This window comes from Megascapheus bottae, chromosome 5 (assembly GCF_031878675.1).
Source record: "Megascapheus bottae isolate mThoBot1 chromosome 5, mThoBot2.hap1, whole genome shotgun sequence".
Lineage (NCBI taxonomy): Eukaryota > Metazoa > Chordata > Mammalia > Rodentia > Geomyidae > Megascapheus > Megascapheus bottae.
In genome coordinates this window covers 7540285-7553990 of record NC_143513.1, presented here as the reverse complement: position 1 = coordinate 7553990, position 13706 = coordinate 7540285, and the positions used below count along the sequence as shown (strand labels likewise).

The window sequence follows — 13706 nt, the reverse complement described above, 5'->3', positions numbered from 1 at the left end:
GGAGAAGTGGAAAGGATCGGTGGAGAATATGTAGAGACTCAAGACTTGCTTCTTCTCAGTAGAAAACTGACGCCCAGGAAGTGGTAGGTGACAAGGTAGATTCACTTTAGTGTATGGATACACTCCCACATAGTCACGGCATTCCAGTGTCAGTGGGTTACCCAAAACGGATGTCATTAATATACCTGAGAGACACCAAGGATAGAGATGCACCTTTGCATTTTATCCATTCTCTGGAACGTTTGCTTACAGGAAAGTACAGCCCCTCCTTGAGATTCCACTTAGAAAATGAAAAGTAGGAGGTGATGAAATCAGAAACAGTGTTGCATTCACTGTAAGAACCATGCTTTTGGAAAAGAATGCAGAATTTATTGCAACTGGTTTCTGAAAGAAGTAGGTCCAATATGAAGAATCACGATTGAGCTTTGATTCAGTTTGGATTTTTCTGAAGCAATCTGAAAATGAGTACAGGAAGTAATGCCTTTAGATTTGTCATGGTAAATAGATATTCACTTAGAATTCCCACCTTAGAAGTAATGTCCATGGCCACATTAAGGCCACATGTTACATTAAGGCCAGGTTACAACAAAGATACTTTCAGACATGCAGGGCATTCAAAATTTTTTTTTTCTCTTGATGCCCTCATTGAAAGCTAAAAGCCACCATGGGTCGGTGTTAAGCCTGTAAATCTATCTACTCTGGAGATTGAGGTCTGAAAGTTGGACATGTGGATAGTGCTCCAAAGAGAAATTTGATGAGACCCCATCTTTGCTATAAGGAGCAGAAAGTCAGCTGTAGGCTTGGATGAAATGGAGAGCAAGAACCATGAAGAAGAGATTTAATTACCACAGGCCCTTGAGCAGGAGCTCTGGTAACAGGAAGCAAAAGACAGAAAGCAGGGAAAAAGTGAGAAAAGGCAAAAGAAAGAAAGAAAGAAAGAAAGCAGGAAAGGAAGGAAGAAAGGAAAAAAGGAAGGAAGATATGGAGGGAAGAGGGATAGGGGATGTGTGGAGGGAGAGGGAAAGAGAAAAGGAAAAAGGAAGGGGAAAAGGCAGCTGAAAAAATCCGCTCAGTTAGGGAAGATTCTTCCAGAAATGGTGCTGAAAAGCAACAGCAACTGAAACTAGAGCCTTGTCTCACCATGTACACGAAAGAACTCAAAAACCCTGAAAGAATGAAATATACCATCTGAAATTCTGAGTCACCTACTAGCAAATATTGAGGAATTTCAAGAAGAATTATTCTCTGAATAGAACTCCCAATGGCCACGAAGTGATAACAGGGAACAACTTATGGCCATGCATCAAAATAGTGTTTCCAAATAAGAAGAAAATCCAGGAAACCACGTGCTGAATGGGAGAAAAGCTTTGCCAGTGACTTCAACAAATAAAGGATCAATATCTACAACATACCAAGAGCTCAAAGATTTAAACAACAAGAAACAAGAAGGACAAGTGAATTGAAGCCTTCTTTCTCAGAAGAACAGGCATAAGAGCCTAAGAGATACTTGAAGACACAGTAGGTTTTGTAGAAGGGAAGGCGCCTGTGGCACATGCCTGCAATCCTAGCCACTCGGGAGGCTCAGATCTCAGGACAGATCTGAGGTTTGAGCCAGCATGGGATGGAAAGTCTATGAGACTCTTATGTCCAAATATCCACCAAAGAGATGCAAGTGGAAAAGCAGTGGAGCTCCAGCCTTGAACAAATATGTCAATCCAGTCAAATTTAGGGTTACAAGAAATCTGCAATAAATACTGCCAGGAAGGGAAGTGAGGGAGGAACTGTCAAGCTCTTGGTGGCAATAGAAACTATTGCAACCACTATGGAATCAATAAGAAGATTCCCCAAAACTAAAAGTATACTCACCTATAATCCTACTACTACAGGGAATATAAAAGAAATTGTGTAGGTACACAGGACAGTCATACACTCAAGTTCATTGAAGTACTGTACAAAACAGCAAATTGGTAGAGTCAACCTAAGAGCCCAACAACTGATGAGTGGAGGAAGAAAACATAGGACATACCTGCCAAGGACTATCAGTAACAGGGTACATATATACCATGAAGTGTTATACTCATACTACACGTCTTCAATATGCTAGTAGTGAAAAAGAGGCATCATGTCACTTGCAGCTAAGTGAATGGAGCTGGTAATTGTCCTTTGGAAAGATTTTCATTGCTTTCCTTAAGCGCAGCAAAAGGCACGTGTTGTACTCTCAGGAGGTCCAATGGCTCTGCTGCAGAGATGGTCCATGATCCTGAAACAAGAAAGACTTTTTGTAAGAAGTGTGGTAAGCATCTGCCTCACAGGGTGACCAGTGCAAGAAGGACAAAGGTTTCCTGTATGCCCAAGGGAAAAGGGCTATGATGGGAAGCACAGCAGCAACAGAGGTCAGACCAAGCCAATATCCCCAAAGAAGGCCAAAGCCACTAAGAGGATCTTGCTAAGGTGTGAATGTGCTGAGGCAAATTGCAGATCCCAGAGGATGCTGCCATCAGGAGATGCAGGAATTTTCGACTAGGAGGTGATTAGGAGCTAAAGGGCATAGTTATCCAGTTCTAAGGTTGCTTTTTCTCTTCTTTCCTTCTTTCCTTCCTTCCTCCTTCCTTCCTTCTTTCTTCTTTTTTCTTCTTTCTTTCTTTCTTTCTTTCTTTCTTTTTTTCTCTTTCTTTCTTTTCTTGTTTCTCTTTTGACTTAATATTCAAAGGAGAACATCTTCAAGCTGTCCAGTTTCTTGATGGAAAATAATAAATCACAGATAATACGCACCCCAAAAAAGAAAAGTTTTCCACTGAGTTTACTTAATAACAGTGATGTCTAGAAAATCCCTCTAACTCTTTTACTGGTCAAGAGTTGGCTACTCAGAAGAAGATTGTTTTTCTGGAGAGAATTGTCTTCTCAAGTAAGAACTTACTATATATTTCATGAATAATGATTGGGCCCAAGAATTTAGCTTAGTGGTAGAGTGTTTGTCTAGCATGCACAAAGTCTTGGGTTTGATTCCTCAGTGCCACACATAGAGCAAATGCCAGATGTGGTCCTGTGACTTGAGAAAGCCCAAGGAGAGCGCTCAGGTCCTGAGTTCAACCCCCAAACTGGCAAAAAAATTGAATAAGCATATATGATATCACTCTGATTGCCCTCATGATGTGTAATACACACATGACTTGATTGATTCCAGCTTTGTTTTAGTGACTGGCTCTTCAGAAACCTTGAGTGGACCAAGGTGATATTAGGGGACAGATCCTGACTACATTTTCCCAGGTCAGAAGAATGACCCCCCAGCTGGGACCATGGCCTTGTAGGAAAAGTGCTTGCCAAGCATGCACAGAGGCCTGGATTCAAGTCCTAGGTCCCACATACACAGAAAAATGCTGGTAGACCTGTGGTAGCTGAAGTGGTAGAGTGTTAGTGTGGAGAATGTCAAATGACAGTACTCAAGCCTGGAGTTCAAGCCCCAGGATGGGCAAAAAAAAACCCCAAAATCAATGCTGACCCCACTGAGATGGTATCTGGAGGCTCTGGAAGGCAATCTGTAAAGAGCCAAAGCCTCTGTACAATGTGAAGCTTAGCCAGGCAGCAGTGCTCAGTCCTGTAACCCTAGCCACATAGGAGGCTAAGCTGTGAGAAAATGAAGGTCAAAACCACCAATGGCAGCAAGGTTTGTCTTCCTTGTTTTCTTAATCTCTCGTGAACACTTTTCATTCTGGCAGCATTGGCAATTGACAAAGCCTTGTGCCTGCACTACTTCTTCATCTTTCATTCTTCTAAAATTCTTCATCACGACTTTCTTTGGCTGTCAGGTTAGTTTCTTCTTTTAGTTTCACTGCATCATTTCTAATATATAATTTCCCTGGGGGTCTGCTGGAAGTATTTGCATGGCTGCCTTGTCTTTCATTTGTGGAACTGCTCCTCCAGTTACTTTTCCTCTTCCTCAGTGCTGGAATCAGGTGTGGGCCTTGATCATGTCAGTTGAGTGTTCTCATCTCTAACCTCATCTAGATTGGAGAAACGGCCCTGGCACCTTGCAACTACCGACTCTTAGCCCTAACCTAGGCAATTACTTCAACAACAGAAATAGACGTGATGAAGAATCTCAGCTAGAAACTTGTCCCTGATTGTGCCAATAGAAAAGCTGGACTACATCCTCACATGCACACAAATGCACTTTCACACACACATATAAGCACACACAAACCCACACACTGATGTGTATGCATGCACACCCTTAGAAGACAAATGGGACTCTTCCAAAACTTAACCACTTCACAGCAACGTACTGCCCTGATTAAATTGGAGGAAATTCCTTTCAAGAAAACCTTCTAACTATGAACACAATGCCCCCACCTAAGTCTGTCAAACAGTCTGGATTTCTGGTGTGTCCCAGCAGGACCTGTTTCCCAAGGGATATGGTGGGGTCTTTAAGTCATATGCCTGTAACCGGGGTGACTAGTTCATGCCTATCCATAACCATTGTTTGTGTTCCATGTAATCTCACAGCACATCTATACCTCTTTGGACTCTATAAATGAAGATTACCAATGCATGTTTTGATATTGAAGCAGAGGAGGCAAGGATACTCACCAGAGATTTTCTCTAGTCAAATGACAGAGAGGGGGAGAGGCTTTGAAATGACCTACTGTGTATTCATGAATGTCCGGGGATTCTTATGAGCATCCAGGCTTTGGGACAGAAAAGCAAAGGAGGAGGGCCAAGGAAATGGGCCTCAGGTGTTCCTGAAACTGTCCATGCTGTGATGTGCAGAAGCAGCAGCTCGGGAGAGATGTTCACTAGAAATAGGGACACCCAGACAAAAGTGAATGTTTGGGATGGGGTTTTGTTTTACAGCTCTTGTCCTGTGCAAGGGAGGAGTCAGTCATTTCCAATAATCATTTGGCCTGGAGGAAAGGCTCTCTATTCAATGACCTGGGAATCCTTCAACACAGGTTTGACTGCAGACCTATCTCAGGTAGGTTAAAAAAATTGAATTTCCTAAAATCCAGTGTTAACTATTCATATTCTCCGTTGCTCTAGTCACCTTTGAATTATTCATAAAGCCCCTGTGACTATGGTGTTGCAGAGTGTTGGGGACTATTTCTCACGACACAATGTCCTACTAGACAGCAGTGTGCAGGTAGAGTTGGCCAGTCTACTCAAGGATGTTTTCTGTCTCCAGTTTCCACATGCAGCGGACAAAGTCTTAGACCCTCTGCAGAGCACCAGCTGTGATCCCTCGGTGAAAGATTCCAGCCACAAATTAGTACATACCTCACCTGTGGCAACATACCTGACCTGAGCACATGAGCTTCGAAGTACATTTCAATTGTAGATATTCCCCGATGGAGCTCAGAAGGTTGCACGCTAACATTCCCTCATGTTAGAAAAGCAGTTGATAGCCTACCTGGAGGCCCAATGCCTGCCAGGTGTGAGCTTGCATCTCTGAGGGACTAGGCAAAGCAGGAGAGTGTGTAAAGACAAAACAGTGTGTAAGGATAAAAACTGTTTGCATGGCCCAAACCCAAGAAATGTGCTGTGGTTGGCAGGCCCCTAGAGTGTAGCTCCATGGATGACTGTAGGCTAAGAAGGTCAGGGTTCAACCTGAAGTGGGAGAAAGGGGAGGGGAAAGGATAGATTTGCCCTAGAGAAACTATGAGTAAATTACTGGTGTGCCATCACCAGCAATCATCAAAACTGACACCATGCAAGCCACTGTTAGCTTGTATACTAGCAATGAGATCTGAGGAGATGGATCCAAAGTCAGTCTGGGTAGGAAGCTCCAAGAGACTCTTATCTACATTACCACCCAAATCCATACTTGGAGCTGCCTTAAGGGTTTTTTTATTTTTTATTTTTTATTTTTTGCCAGTCCTGGGCTTAAGCCTGAGCACTGTCCTTGGATTTTTCTCAAGGCTAGAGCTCTACCACTTGAGCCTCAGCGCCACTTCCGGCTTTTTCTAAGTATGTGGTACCAAGGAATTGAACCCGGGCCTTCATGCATGCTAGGCAAGTACTCTACCACTAGGCCAACATCCTGCCCCCCCTTTTTTATTGAAATAGAGGGGTTGCAGTTTTATTAGCCAGATAGAAGGTGCATTACTTCACACACATTGATACAGCTTCTCATGTTTTTGTCCCCATTTCCTTTCCCCAACCCCTCCCCTAATCTTGTTTTTCCCTTGTCTCCTTTCCTATTTCAAATACACAAATAAACATATATAAAATATATAAGTTAACAACTAAGATACTGTAACAATATGAGAATAACCACAGGACAAAAAAAAAGAGATGACAAATAATAGTGCATTAAGAACAACACTCACACAATATATAGCTGTTGTTTCCATATCCTGGAGGTCATTTAGCCTCATCCTATGTGGCCTTATGTATCTTGGTTTGGAGCTATTGTAATCTGCTACTAGGAAAATCCAAGGTTTGTACTAATTATTACAAATAGGGAAACCATAATCAAGAGTTATAGTAATAGTCTTGAGCATAAAGTTCAGGGCCAATGCCTAGACACTATGTTCAAGCTACAGGGTGTACACACACACACACACACACACAGTGATTCAATCTCATAGCTAAGTATTTAAGAACTGGACAGTTAAATATACTGTAGTAATTCCAGGAAAGGTGTAGAAGATTAAAATAAGCAATGTCAAATTTACATTCCATAGACAGTGGATACAAACAGAGAAGGACAAGAACACTGGTGATCTCAAAGACATTTTCTCTATTTACAAAGGAAACATTAGCAAAGTATTTTAAGCTGTGCGATGTATTTGTTGCTTATAGTCCAATAAAGTCTGAAATCCATGGTAGACTGGTGATCGATATTTCCACTTGCAAAGAAGACACTTATTTCTCCCTCTTCTTTGGAGACAACATGGCAAGGCAAGGAGAAGCTATCTGAATGCTCCTCACAGCAGGGGAAATTTTCTTGAAAACATATTTTATCTTCAGCTTTGTTTACAATCCCATCACATCTAGCACTGACACGGTTAGATAATTCATTTGTGCAAAAATTCCATAAGAAGTTGGGTTACATGTGCTACTTCTCCATTTGATATACTTTTCCATTTCAAGAAATGATTTATCTACATTGCTAAGCTCCAATTTCTTTTAGAACTGTGTAGTCAGTTCTTATCATGCCATGGATATGACGCTTTAAGTTTTGACCATCTTAAATTCTACACTTGCATTTCAACAGTCTACAATTATTGGTAAGACTGAAGAATTATTTCACTGAATGAAATAATGGAAGAGGATGGTCGCTGACGAATCTGTGACTGACATGTGACTGATGTTCTTTCTCTGCTCTGTGTCTGCTCATGTGCATGTTACCTTATGTTTTGTTCATCAGTGTGCTTAGGGTTAAGGAATGTACCTAGCTGGAAGAAGTGTGATTTTGGATTGACTTAGTTTACCACTTCATGCAGCTCAGCAGTGTTCCCCTCGCTGGAGCACTGCGCTGGTTCTGGTGTGGCCTTCCTTTTCCTGCAGATGTGCATGGTGATATCCAGCCCTCCCAGCACCTGAGGGTGGCTTCCCTGCCAGCACAGAAGGAACTCAGGCGTTTCCCACATACCCTATGGCCAGAGAAAATGTGATTTACACCAGTGAGACTTCAAGGGATTTGAAACGGTCAACAATGACACCTGGAACTCATGCCCAAGATTGGGGAGTCACAGGCTCAGGGCATCACCTTGAACACAGGATTTGTGCAAGGTCAGTATGGCTGACATGGAGTGGAGGGAACTGCTCTTTCTCATTCCACAATAAATGACCTTAAAGCCTGAAAAGGTTTCAGCTTGGAATAGGGTATGTGCCAGTGTCTGCCACGAACTCGGGCAAAGACAAATACCCACACCGAACTTGTGCTCCTAGAGAAATGGCTTTCATGGACTCGCAGTTTTTCCAATCGACGATTTAACTGGAGTAAACCACCCACTCACAACACTCAATCCCCAAAAGGGAAACCTTGCAATTTTTCCCAGAATGCATCAAATAATGGTCCTTTCTTGGTTGTACTCCACACAAACGTTTGAGCAGGCACTTCAGATTAAGCCAGTATAACCTAATATATTACTTCACGCCCATCTCTCCTGGAGGGCTGGGGGCTCAAGAACCCCAAGATCCCCTCATATTAGGAGTCCATCTTAGAGTTGCTGATGTTTTGTGTAGAATGGTATCCGTGATAAAGTGTGTAAGGCCTGGGTGAGAAGCCCACATGTCCAGAGGTTTCGTGGCTGACATTTCCGATGTTGACTTCTTCATTGGTCTCCAATTGGGAGCGGCCATGACTGCTAGACTCTTTGATTGAAGCCTGGTGACTAAATGGAGGGCCTGCCTTAATCCCAAGGCCTCCCATGGGTGCACCCATGCTGGCTCCAGACCCCAATGTGCCCTGAGCCTGAGGCAGCTTTCATGATTCTGCTCAGTTCCAGGTAGCCCATCTGCCCATCCCCTGGGAACCACCTTCCTCTGGGAACCACCATGGGAACCAAGGAAGAAAGGGATGTGGGCAGAGGTGAGGCCATATAGCCCAGTCAGAAGGTGGCTGTGTGGAAGAGGGCGGGATGCAGCCCCAGCTTCTGGGATCACTATCCCACCACTGAATGCCTGTGAGTACCATGCCCTGTGAGTCCTCTTTTGAGGGCTTTCTCAGGACAATGCTGTTCTTACTCTTCCTGGACAAGAAACTGGCCGGGTGGGAGGCTCTAGCTCCTTGGACAGCTTGGAGCTAAGACAGGAAAGAGTTGTGACCACAGCAGGGCCAACCCTGGTGGCATCCCAGGACCCCTGGGAACTTTGGGGCCAATAGGCCCCACCTTTAGATGGTCCATGGACTCAGACTGGAGCTGTCAGGAAGTGGTTCTGGGGTTGCCCATGTGTGCTGCCCACAATGCGTGCCCCAGCTCACATTTCAGATGGGCTCAGCTGTTTCATATTTGTAAACCAGGGACAAAGTTCCCCTCAGGAGCTAAATAGAGGTCCTGATTCGTGTCCTGCAGTTCCCTGAGCACTGCCATGACCTTGAATTCCAGGTCAAAAGAGAACAGGATGCTCACTGGTCTTCACAGTGGAGGGGGCACCAGGCAACTTACGTGGGTTCTTCCCTGGGGTCACACCACTGTCTAGATGAATCTCTTGCACCCACCAAGTTGAGACAGCAGAGGGCAGGATGGGTCTATACCTGTACTAGGGTTGTGCTCAGTCTAGGGCAGGGACAGGAGGCCTGAGGACAGGGATCTGACTGTTCCTCTCAACTCTCCCTGTGCCCTGCAGAGACTGAGGCTTCTAGGGCCAAGCACAGGCTTTTCCCTCATGCTAGGTCACCTTGAGGACCTGCTGTCACACTCCCACCCTGCCCCACTACCCACGGAGGAATGGCCCCAAGTCATCAGCAGCACTGAAGGCTGGCAGTTTGCCAGGGGCATCAGAAGGTACCAATGCTGTGCTGCTTGGATGCCTGAAGCTGGGGAGAACTTGGCCTCTTGCTGGAGCTCCAGGGGCATCCAGAGGCTCTTCTTCTCCTATCTGATTCCCCATGCCTGGTCCCCTGGCTCACTCACATTCTTGGAGTCCTTATCCTTATCCTGATGTAGTGATGCCAAGTGGGTGAGGATGGTTCCGAAATGAGGGACTGTGCCCTCGGAATAGGCCTATGGTATTGGGTGGTGAAAAATCAGAAGAGTCCTGGGTTTTGCACCCACAAAGCTGGGAAGTGCAGTAGAAATGTCCTCTGCATAGGGAAATGGTGGGTGTGGGAGTAGAGGGAGGGGGAAAGACTGCATGCCCAGGGCTGCCAAGCTACTTACCACAGCCATGAGTGAGAACTGTTCGGCCTTCCGGTCAGGCAGCCACTCCAGCAAATGTGCTGTGCTCATGTCCTTATTTAACTTGAAGAAAGAAATCCTGGATGGTGCCCTGGAGGAAACCTAAAAATCCCCCATTGCCAGGGACTCCCAGGGAGCTGGGTCTGTCTCAGCTGCCATGTCTGCCTCTGTAGCCAGGGGTTCAGCTGGCTCTAGCTCCGCAGCACTGAGCAGTGGAGACCCGGTGTCCTCAGAAATTGACAGGACACGGTCTTCATCTTTGCCAGCTAGAGGATAAACAATGTCCCCGAGACCTTTACCATCAGTGTCCAGGGGTACCCATAGCCCAGGTGCTTCCTCCTCAATGGGGGGCACATGTTCCTGTGCAGATGGCTCAGGCTCTTCCACTGCTGGGGGGAGACAGGCCACCTCTCCAGCAAGGAGGCATGCTGCCTCTTCCTCCAGCAAAGGACCCACATCTGATGCAAATCTTCCTTCTGCAGCCGCTACCTCTAGCACACAGGTCTCTGCCACAGTGCTCATGGGAGCCTCTGCTTCAGCCGCTGGTGTTGGGGCTGATGGGGGATTTGCTTCAGCCTTGCCTTGAGGCAGCTGGCTTTCTGGAGTGGACACTGGAACTTCCTCATCATTTCCTGGCTCTAGAGTACTTGGTTCCAGTGGATTAGGTCCTCCAGGCTCAGAGATGGCTGCCAGTGCTCCTAAATCAGAGGGAGCAGCTCAGTCTGGGACTACTCCCTCCACACTTGTACTTGGGGCAGGTGGAAGGCTGGGAGTCATGAGCTTACCTGCACAAGGCTTTATGTCTTCTATGCCAGCTGGTAAAGGCAAGTAGGAATAGGCATCTCTCAGAGTCTCCCTGTGGAGCTCACCAGCAGAGCTGGGAGCTGAAGGGGACTCTGAGGCAGCCCTTAGATCCAGCTCTGCCCAAGATGCTCTTATTCCTTCATGGGTGGTTGTTGCCTCCAGGGCTTCATGCGTGGCATGCAATACTGCAGAATCACCAAGGATTGCAGCTGCAGTGAACATTTTAGGACAAGATCCCTACAGGACTGTCTTCCCCTAAGTCTGCCCTAATGTCAGGAGACCCCTGCCTGCCTGAGAAGCCCCAGTGCTTTGACTCCACCACAGGAAGTGTTCCAGACAGCCCTCCAAGTCCTCTGGACTTCTGGCTCCCTTTGCCTTTGGCTTCCTTCAATTGGAAACAGCTCAGAATCTCCCAGCTATTGTCTCCTTCCCATCCCCTGCTACTCACCTTCAAGCTCTGGCTGTTTGGGATTCCTGAGTTCCAGATGGGTGAGCAGAAGGCAGGCCTGGTGCTCCTCAATGGAGCCGGGCATATTCAGGTGGAGGTATGCCACAAGTTGTTGCAGGCAGGACGAGTCCGGCGCTTCTAGGAAATCTTCAGGGTACTCCCTCATCCACGAATCGAGGATGAAGGCGAAAGCTCTGGAAGCAGAGGGAGAAGCAGCAGAGTCACAGGCTGGGCCTCCCCTCCACTCAGATGCCCTCAAGCTCGTGTATAGAGTGGTCATGAGACTGCTCATGTCCAAGTCCCTGGCAAGCCAGGTCACCTGGCTGGGCTACAGGCAATATGTTCAGGAGGGATGAGACTAGACTTAGAACACAATTGTGAGCACCACCCTCCTCTTTCCACATGCCCCACACCTACCTTCATTTGTCCCTGGAAGCCTCCCCAGACTATCCACTCTATCTCCTCTGGGATGGTCATCCTGTCCCTTGGTCCCTCTCGAGACCTGCGTGTGCTCATTGAGGTAACCTGTCCTCACCTCCATGTCCTTAAGCCCTTTGTGAAGCGTCTTTCCCTGATTTCAACCCACAGGGCAAGGCCTGATCCTTGAGCCCTCGCGGAGTCCTCAGGAAACCCACTGAATGTCCATGATGGGGAGGTGTGGCCGTCCTAGTCTCCCTAGTCCTGATTTTCCCAGGGTAGGCAAAGGTGACTGGGCTGGCATGGTCCCAGAGCTTCTCTCACCCTCCTCAGGAATAGAGGAACTCACCCCAGCTCCCCATGTGGACACAGTCTCCTGGCAGGTCTCAAGCTCTCCTTCAGAACTCTCAAGCCAGGTGGGTACCATTTCACTTTTCCCAGGCCTCCCGCAAAGCAGCTCCCTAATGCCCGCTCTGAAAACAGATTCCCTCCTCTTCCCCAACACACTCACTGCTGTAGTGGTCCTTTTGCTCCTGCCTTGTCCCCCTCAAGTTCTTGAAATGAGCTGTACCTAGGGAATAACATGAGGAAGTCACCTGCACTGTCCCTGAGTGTGACGTGTGCAGTTCTTGGTGGCTTCTGAGCACAGGATGGAGCTTGGGATGACAAGAATCACCCCATTCTTTACACTGAGTGGAGCCTGACATACCTCGCGACATAAGGTGAAGAGGCCTCTACCTGCCTCCTACATATCTGAGTGGGCATGGGTTCTCTGTGTCCCTCTAGTGCTTCCTAGTGAGGTTCAGTTAGTTCAGGACCCCAGAGAGAAGGTCACTCACCTTCAGAATTTGGAAAAGGCTTTGCTTATGGTCTCAGACAGTGAGGGCACCATGGAGAGCAGGGGGTGTTGAGGAGAGGGGAGCTTCTCCATGCACCACCCACAATTCTGCCCACCCAGCTGTTGGAGGCATGGGCCAGGACAGGCATTTTCACAGCTCAGGCCTCTGCTCCAGCCTCAGGCAGTGTGGGTGTTGTCCCTAGCATGCTACTTCCCAGGCTTCAAGCAGATTCATGTTGGGGCACCAACTTGGGCCAGAGCCTAGCCATTCGGTCTAGCCTAGGTTCCCAGGAGCTGCTTACCTGTTGAACAGCAGGGTCAGTATGTGCTGTGTGGTAGTGAAGGTGCGGTAGGTTCCCAGGAAGACTGGGACGAAGGAGGCATCTCCGAAGAGCAGGGCAGGCACCAGATGCTCTACCAGTTGTGCCACTTTGCCTCCCTACGGGCTATCCACATACATAGAGATAGCTGTTAGTGGTCCTGTGGCTCAAGTACAAAGACATTGTGCTCAGCCCTGAGTTCACGCCCCAGGACCGGCAAAAAAGAAAATATTGAGATTCAGTGGCTCACATCCATGTTCATCCTATGGGTCCTCGCATACATGCATCGGAGCGAGATACTCAGTTCAGCTCTTCTTGCTGCAAGGTCTGTGTGCTAAGAAGATTCGTGAGAGGCAGGAAGCAGAAAGCAACGGGGTGATTATTCAGTCTCCTGTATCCTCAGCTCTCTGGTAGTCTGGAGAGTGGGAAAGTATGGCAGCCTGGAGTGCAGGATTTGTGGGACCATTTTCAGGGCTCATTCTGTGCACTGATGGAGTGAGGACTGAGGGCACGGAGAGCCAGTGATTTCTGTCCCATGTTCATGGCGGCGGAAGTGGAAAGTAGACACATTATTGGGCTACTGGAGGGGAATGAGTGTATCTTAACTCATCTGTGAGGTTTTCTTGTGGTGTGTGTGTGTGTGTGTGTGTGTGTGTGTGTGTGTGCCATTGAGCATGGGGAGAGGTGCTAGAGAGGGACTGGATCCTGAGCTTGGAGTTTGTTGGTGTGAAGAAATGTGGCAATGGGAGGTCTTTGCTTTTCTAGGAAATGGGGAGTAGACAAGCATCTCTACTATAGGGGATCCTCGCAGGGGAGGGGGGCCTCTCTTCCTTCTGTCTCTAGATTCCTTAGCTGCTACCTTCACCCTTGTTCGGGAGGCCACAGTCAGTGCTGAAGGCTCTGATGATGGTAAATGACTCACTGGCAGTGTTCACACATACCTATAGTCTAGGCATTTAGCCTGACTTGGAGCCAAACTGTGGGCATTTTCACAAGAAATGGAAGGCAGCGTTTCCTGCTCTAGAGAGACTCAACAG

General features: G+C 47.1%; 1 long non-coding RNA gene across 1 annotated transcript; it reads left to right on the top strand.

Moving 5' to 3' along the window:
- Positions 1 to 11575: 11575 nt before the first annotated feature.
- Positions 11576 to 13680, top strand: LOC150062791 (uncharacterized). Its single transcript, XR_016535492.1, has 3 exons — positions 11576 to 11927; positions 12995 to 13062; positions 13555 to 13680. It is a non-coding gene; the product is annotated as an uncharacterized LOC150062791 (long non-coding RNA).
- Positions 13681 to 13706: the final 26 nt, after the last annotated feature.